At 38.8% G+C, this 13,332-nt stretch overlaps 1 protein-coding gene across 1 annotated transcript in view; it reads left to right on the top strand.

Moving 5' to 3' along the window:
* The first annotated feature begins 1,781 nt into the window (after positions 1 to 1,781).
* Positions 1,782 to 13,332, top strand: part of EPB41L3 (erythrocyte membrane protein band 4.1 like 3) — a 249,369-nt gene continuing 237,818 nt past the window's right edge. Inside the window, 1 exon segment of the mRNA NM_001133169.1 lies at positions 1,782 to 1,789. The gene's annotated coding sequence lies outside the window, so the exon portion shown is untranslated.

The following is a 13,332-nucleotide window of genomic DNA, read 5'->3' on the forward strand; positions in this document are numbered from 1 at the left end:
ACTGAGGTCCACTGCTTCAGAACTCTGGGACATGAAGAGAGGAAGAGAGTGTCCACTTCTAAAGGTCAAGTTCTGCAACAACTGTCTCCTGGTATTGATCAATGTCCTTAATACTAGCAGCTTTCTATAAAGTTCTCTGCTCCTAAGTAATAGTGAAAAACTCAAAATCATTCTAAATAGTCATCCCAGACAATATCAGAAAGTACTTTATCTGGAATAAAATTTCCAGCATCCAGAATTACCAAGTACTTCTGGTTAGCTGCGTGTTCTCATCAGTCGCTGCTGGAGGGAGAAGAGCACCCAAGGAGAAACAAAACAAAACAAACAAAACAAAACAAAACAAAACAAAACACCTTAGCATAGTCCACTTTGCTGCTTAACTCAGAAAGTTTCAAGCAAGGATTGCACAACAATGTAAATGTACTTAATGCCACTAGGCTGTACATGTAAAGTGGGTAAGATGGTAAATATGTATATTATGCCACAATAAAAAAGTAGGGGAGATTGCTCAAGCTGCAGTGAAGAAAAACTACTCCAACTCTGCTCTCAGCTGCCTAAATCAAGACAACGATCAGGGTTAAGCAGGTAGAATGTGGCAAACTACATTTGATATGGCCTGATCTCAGCCAACAGGAATCCATACTCGGGCAATAAAATGGATATATACTTGTACTTCGAACAGAAGATTATTTTAATCACTATATCTGCAGGTGTTGTGAAAACAATCAAATAATGAATGACAGACTTTTGCACCCTGGACTGCCCTTGATTTACTGAGGAGCTGACCTAAGCTAACGTTTTGTAAGAGTATTGCTTAGCTTCCATGTTTGACTGCAACATTTGGTGAGGCTTCGTGGACTGCTTGGACTCATACTCAGACCTCAGTTTGCAGAGTCAGTATTTCAGCACTTGAGCCCTCGAGAAACAGGATCTAAGAATCAGAACCATGGTTGTTGGCTTTTTTTTTCCAAAAAGTAAAAATTAGACTTTTTGAACAGCAAAATGTTCACAATACTTATTAAATGAAAATAATCAGGTTACCACGCAGTACATACAGTAAGGTTTTATTTTTATATTTAAAAATATATACAAGAATAAGACTGTCAAAAATTCCAAACAGCAAATTTGACAGTGGGTGGGATAATCTGGGGATGGGGATGTGGGAAGCTGTGGAATAATATAAAGGCTTATTTTAAATAAAAACATGGGACTTAACAAATAGCAAATAAATTGGCTTTTAATATAAAATAGTTCTATACAGCTAAATTTAGCCTTTGAAGGATAAACCAGCGAACAACCGAGGACATTAATTATATTCCAATCTTCTAACCAAAATAGGTATGGGTTTGAGTCACTAAATTAAGGTGTAATTTTATATACAAAAGCCTTTTCAAAACTCAGTAAAGCAGGTAGCTAAGTCATGCCCTGTTCTGAGAGAAACTGGAAACTATTGTTATAAAGCAGAGGTTAATTTTCTTCAGTGTTCACTGTGAAGCCTACATACATATATATACATACTTTTTTGTGATGGGGTCTCACTATGTTGCCCAGGCTGGTCTCAAATTTCGGGGCTCAAGGGATCCTCTGCCTCAGCCTCTAAAAGTGCTGGGATTACAGGTGTGAGCCACCACGCCCAGCCCATATGTATACATTTCATAAAAAACAACAATAGTAACAACAATAAAAACAGAACAACTATCCAGGATATGATATACCTATATTTTAAAAATACTCAATTATTTTGCCCAATTATAATGTAAATAATCACATATCCAAATCATGGCCATTAGTATATTATTAGAGAAGCCATTCCAACATAACAAGCTACCTTGACCTAAGTGTCATAATGGTTTATTCTAAATGTCGTGAACCAGAAAATAATAAATACGCTGTAATAAATGATGGACTAGTTACAGAAAATAATGACAGAGATGCTTTTAGCCTAAAAAGAGACATTGCAACCATAAACAGCCAAGGTTTGAGTAGAAACAAATGTTCTTTTCACTATTCTTTCTATTCGTGTAATGGATTTATTCACTTAAAGAAAAAAGAGACCAAAAACATAGGTAGCTAATGTTAATTTAGGCATTTTTTTTCTGTACCAGTCAAGAAGTTGGCAATTTCTCTATGGCAATGTTCCTAATAAATATATTTGTTCTCTATGGCAATGTTCCTAATAAATATATTTGGATGATGACAAAAATTATCTGAAAAAAGGAACAAAATGGCTCTTCTCTCTTTGTTAATTATCAGAGATTTTCCAGGTCCTTCTTCTATTTTTCTATCAAAAGAAGTGCCAAATTTGGGATACTGTGGGAGCCATCATTTTATGCCTGAACTGTGATGGAAAGGCAAAGAAAATGTCAAAAACAAAATCCATTACCACTCTGAACTGATATTTTAAAAAGTACAAATCTGGCACTTTTGATGCTGTTTATCATATCTTTCTTGATTAAAAAATGTAATTCTTAACTAATTATGTTAACCAGGAGGATTTTATTATTTTATCTATTATAATTATATAATACATATTACTAATATATACTACATATTACTAATATATAATACATATTACTAATATGTATTACATATTACTAATATATGATATATATTAGTAATATGTATTACATATTACTAATATATAATACATATTACTAATATGTATTACATATTACTAATATATAATACATATTACTAATATGTATTACATATTACTAATATATAATACATATTACTAATATGTATTACATATTACTAATATATAATACATATTACTAATATGTATTACATATTACTAATATATAATACATATTACTAATATGTATTACATATTACTAATATATAATACATATTACTAATATGTATTACATATTACTAATATATAATACATATTACTAATATGTATTACATATTACTAATATATAATACATATTACTAATATGTATTACATATTACTAATATATAATACATATTACTAATATGTATTACATATTACTAATATATAATACATATTACTAATATGTATTACATATTACTAATATATAATACATATTACTAATATGTATTATATAATTTAAATCAAGGAATAATTATCCAAAATGAGGAAAAAAATCTGTGACAAAAGTAGAATAAATTAATTCATTTTTTCAATAAAAGATATTTATTGATTGTAAGAATACCTTATAGTAACTAACATAGTTTACCAGGTGCTCGAAATTTTCTTAAGTGCTTTACATATATGTGTTAGGTAGTCCTTGCATCGCTATAAAGAAACACCTGAGACTGGGTAATTTATAAAGAAAAGCGGTTTAATTGGCTCAGGGTTCTACAGGCTTTACAGGAAGCACGGTGCTGGCGTCTTAGCGTCTAGGGAGGCCTCAGGACGCTAAGATCACGGCGAAAAGTGAATGGGGAGCAGGCAAAACGGGGGAGAGCAGGAGAAAGAGAAAGAGGGTTGGGAGGAAGGACTGGAGCTTATGAGAACGCACCATCAGGAAGACAGCGCCAGGCAGTCTTGGGGATCTGCCGCCATGATCCAAACACCTCCCACCAGGCCCCACCTCCAGCACTGCGGATTACAATTCAGCGTGTAACTGGGCGGGACAAATATCCAAAGTATATCAACATACGAACTAAGCGAAGCCTCATAATTTTGTACTGTGGAAGGGGCCTGTCATTATCCCCACTTGACAGAAAAGGAAATCTAATGGTATGGGTACCACAGTGGTCCGTGTCGGCTGATAAGGAAGTTGACATACAGAGCTGCTGGTCACTTACCCCAGGTCAGAAAGACAGAGCTAGAACTAAACCCAGGCAGTCTCGCTCCAGAGCTGGTGTGATCGACCACAGTGTGCTACCTTCTCTCCAGGTGAAGGTCGTCTACCTGCTGTAGATAAAGGGGAGAACAAATTCTCACTGTCTCTGTCTTCACAGATCTTGCGGTCGTCTCAGGGAATGTCATGAATCGGTCACTACTGAGTGACCAGCACTGCGGTGGGAAAATATACAGGTTATGTGGAATTTAACTGAAATTGAGAGGTGCAAGGGGAGAGCCAGCTCCCCCTGAGAAGGTGAGTCAGCAATTTGGCTTGAGGAATAAAACAGGCCTTAGCAAAATGAAGAGATGGGAAAGAGGAATCCAGGCAGATAAAACAGCCTGTGAGAAGGCCTGGGGTAGAAAAGAGCTCTTTGCAATCACAGAACTCAGAGTGAGGCCGCGCTGGGGCCCGGTGAGGTGAGAGGAGATGAAGCTGCTAGGTAGGCAGGTGGCAGTCCCTGCCTGGGCTCCATTGTGAATTTATACATTGCATCTGTGGGGAATGGAAGGTCACTAAAATGTATCAAGTAAAAGAGGGACCTCTCTGGTTGGAAGGCGGAGGGCGAGACAGAAGGCAGCAGGGGTGGGGAATAGTCAGGAGGCTACTGATAGTCCAGGCAAGAGAAAACAAAGGACAGAAGAGGTGGGCATATTCAAAACATAATCTGAAGACAGATCTGGCCAAACCTGATAAGTCTCCAGGTGACTCAGGGCCCTACAGGAATCTTTGCTATGTGCACATAAATACAGGTTTTAAAGTTGAAACACTGGGAGAAATGTCCTTTTCTTATAGATTTTAAATTCTAGATTAGCTTTTAAAAATAAGCATTGTCCTTTTTATTGATCAATGATGTGGGAAATACGAGAACACTAACAAGTTTACTTAGAATCTGATGACTGAACAATTCTCTGGAGCAAATTCTTCCCTTTAAAGTGTCACGGATACACTATTTACTGAGGAAGCAACTCATAATTTAGTATCTTACAGTTCCAAAGAAACCCTTCATGTTTCTGGGATTCCTGTGTGATGCCTGCGTGATACCTGTCTCAAATCTCTTTTCACAACATCTCGGGTCTGGCAAAATCTTGCATCAGCCTCTTCCCCTGGGTACAATCCACCCCCCACAAACAACTACATCAAGCCAGGTAAGACAAGATCATAAAAGTGAGGGTTAGGTCAGAGATAGAGACTGACAAGATCTAGGAGCCACACAGTCGAGATTACAGGATACTATCACTACAGAAATCGGCTAGTCTTGCTTTGACCTGAAGTGACCCCAACTGACTTCATAAGAGTATTATAAAGGTGCATTAAAAGGGTAATAATTCAACCCATGGATTATCCATTTTAGATCTATAAAATGACTGTTCAAGCAAAAAGTCCTCTGTCTGGCCCCTGTCTTGATGAGCTTTGCTTCTTCCCTTTCTTTCCTAAACATTAGTTAAAGGGAACTCAAGTGTCTGCTACCACAAAACCTCAGGGACCACCAGCAAGGGTAGAGTTCCTGAAATCAATCAAAGTGAAGGGTTAACACTGCATAATCAGCTACTCTTAGATGTCGGTGGGACCTGAATATATAGATACATGACTTTAAAGCCCCAGACAATACAAGGGGGCCAGTGAGTGCCAGGACCCAGCCAATTGTTTGCCCTAATACAAGATAACTTTGTACCTGCGGGGATTTATTTTCAGAAAAGACAGCCCTTTGGGTTATCAGTGACCCAAATCCCAAGTACACCTAAATCCCAAGTACAGTAAAGGATATGATCATCACCCATCACCTAACAAAACTGGAGGAGGCTCACACCAACAGAATCCAAGGTAATTGGAGAAAGTGGTTGCCTCTTTTGGAAACTGGGCTTCTGATCCTAGTTTCTAGCTGAATGAAGGATATTCAATGATCTCTTTTAGGAAAAATTAAAATGAACTCAATCTCAGTAAATGAAATATTGGCTAAAATACATGGATTTTCATGACCAAGAGCGTGGCTGTCATTTTAAAAGAGAATAACTCAGATTAACTTTCACTCCAGTTACCAGCATTGGCTTAAGGTGATACAGATGTCAACAGCTGCCAATTTACATGTATCAGTCTTAGGTTGTATTTTGAGTATTTCTTGCTTTGTAAAATTTGACAAAGAATTCACTTTTCAGATAATAAACTTCAGCTTACTGCTGAGGTTGCATGCATTGCTCCAGATCAGAAAATAACCTCACTGGTTTCGATCTCCTAGAGTGCTCTTTTCACAGGCTGGCATGCATCAAGCAAAGAGCAAGGAAACGTCAAGTACTAAATCTTTACAGTGACTTTACAATCTGCAGTTATGTGGAAGGCTTATTGATCAGTCACTGCTGTTTGATATTTTTCTGCAAAGGGCAGAGCTTACTCTGGAACTTTCTGGTATCAGCAACTTGGTTAAATTTTTATTTTAATTTAGGGACAATTTCAAAGAAACCATTCTGGGGCTAGTTCACGCCATGTCAAACGTAACACGTTCTGGAGTACAGAGAAATCACTGAGAGCTCAATTGTTTTAAAAAATAGAGTAGGACTTCACTTAGGGAGAAAGCAGGATTGTAGCATCTAGAGAAGGAGAAGGAGGAGGAAAAGGTGGAAGAGGAGGAGAGGCTTCACATTTGAGAGCACTTTAAAACTTCTGTCATTGCTCACCATAGGTAGCCTCATGAGGAAGACGATTGTGAGCTTCATAGTTTTCAAAGTCCTTTCACCAAATTATTTTATTTAATCCTACCTATTCCATAAGATACTCATTGCCATTCCCAACTCACATAAGGGAATTGAGACTCAGAGAGATTGGGCTGAGATCACACAGCTAATAAAGGAACAGCACGAGGCAAGAACTTAGGAGGCATTTCAAGAAATCTTAGGTTTATTTGACTTTTTGCTTAACATTCACACTTTTCAGTGCCAGCATAACAGCATCAGGAAGAAGAGATTTATGCTGCAAGGGTCAGTCTCCAGTTTGTGCACGGGTAGGCATTGGACACCAGCAATGAGCTTTGCCAGTCATTGTGTTAGCAGTGGTGGCTCCTTTGAGAAAACATGGAAAGGTCTTCCTCACAAAAGATCCTTAATGCATAAACCAGATAGCTATTTTTGCAGAATCTAAAGTTCATTTTGAAAGCTACACACTAATGAGATAAATTTAAAAGAAATAACTCTCTTTCCAACCACCTCAACATTCTGTTAAGGATGTGCTGAAAACCTTTAAAAGTTAGAATACCTAAAATTTTTATCACAGTTATATTTTTCATTCAATTCATTGAGCTTCATTGAAATATCCCAAATATATATCTATATATTTGGAGGGATTTATAGAAAATAAAAATAACTTTTGCAATTGCAAATATAAGTATCTTATGTGTTGTCACTAAGCACCGTCATTAAATAATTGTTAAGACTGGCCTCAGTGAAACTTGCTTTCTAAACAGTTTTCAAATGTGCACTCAGAGTCTTCCAAAGTATGCAGAATGAGGTACATTAAAAATGTGATGACTAATCGATGCTGAAAATTTGTCCAATGTGTATGAGTTTCCATTACATTTTATATAAATGTTTTCTGAGGACTTATGCCTTATAAAGGACCAAGTTGGACCTAGGTCTTTAATAATAAAAGAAGAGGCTTTATTTCCCTTGGTGAACTGAGTGGATGCCTTTAAAAAAAGAAGAAGGTACTAGATTTAAAATTTCCTGAGCCCCTTTAATGAGTTCTTTCTGCTTCTGTTTTCATAAGAGAAAAATATGTCTAAAGCTTGTGAACAGAATAGATGATTTTAGAGACTATGTTTGGAAATATTTCTAGGACTTTTGATTTTAATGCCTAATGGTACATAATTTGGTCTGACAAGTGGTTAATTGATGCCTGATAGCCCCTGTTTCCAGATTACTTACTCTAGTTCATAATCATCAAACACAATGAAGCTCAATGAGCTGAATGAAATGTGTTTTATTCTGTCTTTACATTTTTGATAGCCTTTTACTATACTCTGCCTTTAATGTGTGTGCAGAATTCCTTTCTGTGAAACTTTTCAGATTAACACCATTTGGCCTCGGACTCTCAAGTCACATTGGCAACCATTTAGCATGGGTATATTTATAGTTACTCCTAAATACATTTCTGTATTTCTGTAATTTCATCCATTAATTTAACCAATATTTATTGAGGGTCTATTATATATCAGGCTCTGCAATAGGCACTGTGGAGTCAGCAGTAAACAAACCGGGCCAAACTCTCCCTTTTCATGGAGTTTATAATCAAGGCAGGAGGACAGGGAGGCTGCAGGCTATAACTGGATCAAGACAATATATAGTATGGTAGACTGTGATACATGCTATACAGAAAAGCCAAGCAGGTGAGGGAGAGAAGGTAAATCGGAAGGAGGGAGTGCAATACTAAATATGGTGCCCAGACAAGACTTCACTGAAAAAGACACGTTTGAGCAAAGACTTAAATGTGGTGAGGAAGGGAGATGTGAGGCTACTTGGGGAAGAAAGTCCCAGGTAGAAGGAAGGGTAGGAAAGCCAGCATGCTGAGGAGGGGACAGGTGAAGAGCAGTAGAAGACAAGGTGAAAGAGGCAGATCGTTAGGATCTGCCCATGTGGACGCCGTTGAGCAAGGAAGTAAAATGATGTGGCATATTTTGAAAGTACTGTTCAGGCTACTGGACTGACAACTGTCTTTAGGAAAGTAAGGAAGGGGTGGTGCAGAGGATCAGTTAGGAGGCGATTACAAAAGTCCAGACAAGGCCAGGCACAGTGGTTCATGCCTGTAATCCTAGCATTTTGGGAGGCTGAGGCGGGTGGGTCACCTGAGGTCAGGAGTTCGAGACTATCCTGGCCAACACGGTGAAACCCTGTCTCTACTAAAAATTCAAAAATTAGCCTGGTGCAGTGGTGGGTGCCTGTAATCCCAGCTACTAGGGAGGCTGTGGCAGGAGAATCTCTCGAACCTGGGAAGCAAAGGTTGCAATGAGTCGAGATTTCACCATTGCACTCCAGCCCGAGCGACAGAGTGAGACCCTGTCAAAAAAAAAAAAGTCCAGACAAGAGGTGATGTTGGCAAGGGAAGTCATGGTGGAGATGGTAGAAAGGGTTGAATTCCGGGCCTATCTGAAGGTAGAGCAAACAGAATTTGGTATAGATTGGGTACAGGATGTGAGAGAAAGATTATGAAGGATAATTTCAGGATTTTGACCTGAACAACTGCAAGGACAGCAAAGTCATTTTACTGAGTGGGTGTGGTCAGAAGCTGAGGAGGCAGCAGCAGAACCAGGGGCCAAGGAGACATGTCACAGAGGCTGTGGTGGAGCCAAAAGCCCAGGGGCAGGAGGATCAAAGGTTCAGCAATCAGGGCAAGAGTGAGGAGGCGGCTGATGTCGTCAGAGATTGTTATATAAGGCCAGATGGAGCAAATAAGTCAATATACTCAAGATAATGGGAGTCAGGTTTCTCTCTGTTTGTTAGAGAAGAGATTTACAAATATAGAAAGGAGAAAGGCTAAAAAGAATCCTGATGTGTTGGCTTGGAATGGAAGGTATTGATTTGAATCCACAATATACTGATAGTCATAGAGATATAGAGGTACACATATATTTATAGATGGATATAGATACAGATATCCACACATGTAGTAACAAACATAAATGTGTATGTGTGGTTGTGTGTGACCCTGTATTATTTATTTCCTGTGTCCGCTGAAAGGGCCTAAAAGTCTGACACCCCAGCAGTAGTAGCCAACCAAGGGCCCAGATCTGGTTTTTAAATGCCATCTTCCACTGAGAGGAATGAGGCCTCTTTGGAGAGTGGGCTGATTTCAGGGCAGGGGCAGGGAAGGTACAAAATGAGCCTGGAACATCTTAATGTGCCAGAAAGTAAGCGGTTGCTCAAAGAACAATGGGAACATGTCAGAGGGACCTAAGAGCCAGCTTGAGGAGACACCCACTTGCAAAATCTGGGACAATTTGGGTATCAAAATAAATAATGAAAGTAATGGAATGCAACCCATAGAATAGACTAGAAAACCATAAGCCTAGACTACAATAAGTAAATAAGTGCAGGGAAGGGCAAGGTATTCTTTATGGAAGGATGCCGACTAATAAATGCCAAAAAAAAAAAAAAAAAAAACCAAAGGTGCAAATGGACAATTGTCATTTGGCAGCCATCACAGTGGTGACTGATTTAGGCAGGTGCTATCAATGCCCGCCAATACTGGCAGTGTGAAGTTTCAATGTGGACAGAATATGGGTGTAACCTCAGAGCATATTCTACAAAATACTTATTAATTACCAGTGGGAAAATGGTGACTTCGTAATGGAGAATCCCAGTATCCACTAATTCAGATGTTAAAAGTTAACATCATAATGGTGGTTCTGTTAAACTGATACCACATGCCTTTTAATGTCATGCACTCTCAGCAGTAAAGTATCATTTCTTTGATGTTCTTGATAAGGATGTATGGCCTGGATCAGATATGAAGAAACAGTTGATGTACCCAAGTTGAGCAACAGCTTACAGAATGAAAGGTATATGTTTTTAAAGCCATGAAGATCATGAAAGTTGGGGAACAAACTGAAAAATTGTAGCAGATTAAAGGAGAATAATAAGACATGTCAGCTAAATGTAATATGTGATCCTATGCTGGATTCTGGACCAGAAGGAAAAACAGACATTCAGGGGAAAGTTGGCAAAATTTGAAGAGATTCTATGGATTTGTGGATGGTGTTATCTCAATGTTGTATTATGCTCATGTAAGAGAGAATCCTGGTTTGAGGGAAATACATACACTGAAGTACTTAAGGGCGATGGAGCAGCATGTCTGTACCTGCTCTTAACTGATTCAGAAAAAGGAATATTAATCATGAGTATCTAGCTACCTATCTAGATATATCTAGAGATATATCAAATATAAAATAATAAAAACTAGGAAAACTAGAAGAGACATATTGAATTTCTTCACACCATTTTCCCCTATTTTTTAAGTTTAAATGATTTCCAAATAATTTTTTTAAATGGACCTCATTAGTCATTTAGTCTAATCTCCTTTTACAGAAATGAAAACATTAAAGGACAAAACTAGGACTCCTCCACAAAGTTATGCACAAACTGTAACATATGAAGATACATGAGTTTTAGTTCTCAGGAAACTCAGTGAGTATCAAGAGTGTGATTTGCCCATTCAAAAGCTACACTGACAGCAGCATGTTGAACTGACGTGTTTTGCTAGGAGGACTGCCGGGCTGAAGCAGTGTGTTTATATTTTAAGGAGGTCAGAGGCAATTTGGAGGATAAGAGATGAGGAAAGATTGTGAAAGCAGATCATGTGAGGAGAGACCAAAGGGACAGGTCATGTTTAGCCTCAACAAAAGAAGTCATGCAGAGCATCTGTCATTTGTTTTAAACAATTTGGAATGCTTTTTTGTGAAACACGGTTTACACATTTGGAGGACCACCATGAATAGAAACAGAACCAACTGGTAAAAAGGGTAGTGAGACACATTTTACCTTCAACTATGGAAAACGAAATTCCATAGTTTCATAGTTGACTATGTTCAACTATGAAATAGAAGACTATTCAGGGGTAATGAGACTTTCTTTTTTTTTTTTTTTTTTTTTTGGTAGAGGTTGGGTGGCGAGGGGGTGAGGTCTCACTTTCTTGCTCAGGCTGGTCTCAAACTCCTGGGCTCAAGTGATCCTCCTACCTCAGCCTCCCAAAGTGCTGTGAGCCATGACACCTGGCCTGAAGGTAATGATTCTTATCACAGGGAATGCATAGGCAAGAGGGGCATTTGGTGGAAATAGTCTAGTGGCAACAAGTTGGAAGTGATAGGTGACCTTTAAGCCCCTTTTAAACACAGTTTATAATAGTAACTACTATTTACTGAATGCTTACTATACGTAGAGCACTGCAGATGCATTATCTCAGTCAGCCCTTACCACAGCTCAGACAGGTAGACACCCTTATCTTCTTTCCGCATATAAAGAAAATGTTTACATAAAGTGTCCCACATGCAAATTCAGCAAAACACACACAGAGGTGTTGGAGAAGCTGTTCCAGGTCTCAGTTTCTACACTGACTGCCTTCACATTCTCTTTTGTCTTCTTCAGAATCTTCAGCCACAGGGGCTCCAGTGTCCACTGATTTCTCCCACTGTCAACAGACTCTCCCTTTTTCTCTTCCAGTCCTTTCTCATTCCTCCCTCTTTCCTACATCATACTTTCTCATTCACACCAGTCTTCAAGCTCTGTCTCTAATATGAAGGAACATTGTTTTCCTGAGGAAGAACTTTTTCATCACTTCTATGCTTGGCACAGCACTCCCAGAAATAAATCCATCTTGTCTAGTTGTGCCTCACCTGGCTACCAACATAACAGACACATATCTAGTTTAATAGTCACTACTACCTCCATTACCCACCCTTCTGCCCCTATTTTTTATCAGCTATTCCTCCAGTTATTGAATCAATCTGGACTTAAACTTGAGCAAGCCACACCTTCATTCTACTCATTGTTTTACCTAATTCAGTTCAAAGTGCGATTCATAAGCAAACATTTGCCTGGGGTATTGAAATATATTACTGTGAATGCTTTGCCACTAGACTGCTGTCTTCAGGAGTTTCAAGAGGAAAGGCGAGGACTAGCTTGCCTCTTTTGAGAGTGGCCAGAGTAAGCACTTGGCTGCAGTGAAAAAAGTTTGCTTTTAATTTCCAAAGTGGACCCAAGATGATAGGGTCTCATGGAACAAAATCTTTGCTTTGATGCAAGGAACCAGTGCTATATAGCAGTCTTCCAAATTACTTAGCAACAGTTGACAGGGTGTGGCTTCTTGACTGGTGCCAACTGTTTCCAATATGCCCTTGTATAAAGCCACCTCTGACTTCCTATAGAAAGTCTCTTTCCTCTGCCTCAGCCTGCTGAGGATTCCACAAAACACAGCTAGATGTGAGCTGCATGTGCACACTCCAGTTTCACTTAACAGTGCAACATCTGCACTCTCAAAACATAGCCATTTCCCTAATGGGCTATAAAATGTGCTATTTGGGCAGTTAATTTTGAAATGTTATTAAACTAATAGGCACTTGGCAATGTACCTCTTTCACATAGATACAACCAAGAGTCAGACGTTTCTGGTTGATTGGATGGCTTTCCAGACTTGTGATTGTCATATTTTATAGCTTTTCCTCCTCCAGAAGGCTTTACCAAATAAGTTTTCCAGAAAGCACACCTCTAGGAGCTACTAGGAGGCAGAGTGAGTGAAGAGTGGCCTGAGTGCCCAGGGACAGACTGTGCAGTGAACTCTTGTCCAGGTCTTTGGGGTAGAGGTGGAAGGGAAAAGAAAGATAATGTTCCTTTTGTTTACTTAGAAGGTCCAAGAGTTGTAGAAAGCACAGGTCTCATTTGTGTGTGCACGGGCATACATTCTCATGGCCTGGACTCACAGGCCACAGAGTCAAGCAAACACGCATGTGACACGCTGAGCCTTCAGGCCTGGAAATCCC

This window comes from Pongo abelii, chromosome 17 (genome assembly GCF_028885655.2).
Source record: "Pongo abelii isolate AG06213 chromosome 17, NHGRI_mPonAbe1-v2.0_pri, whole genome shotgun sequence".
Classification (NCBI taxonomy): Eukaryota; Metazoa; Chordata; class Mammalia; order Primates; family Hominidae; genus Pongo; species Pongo abelii.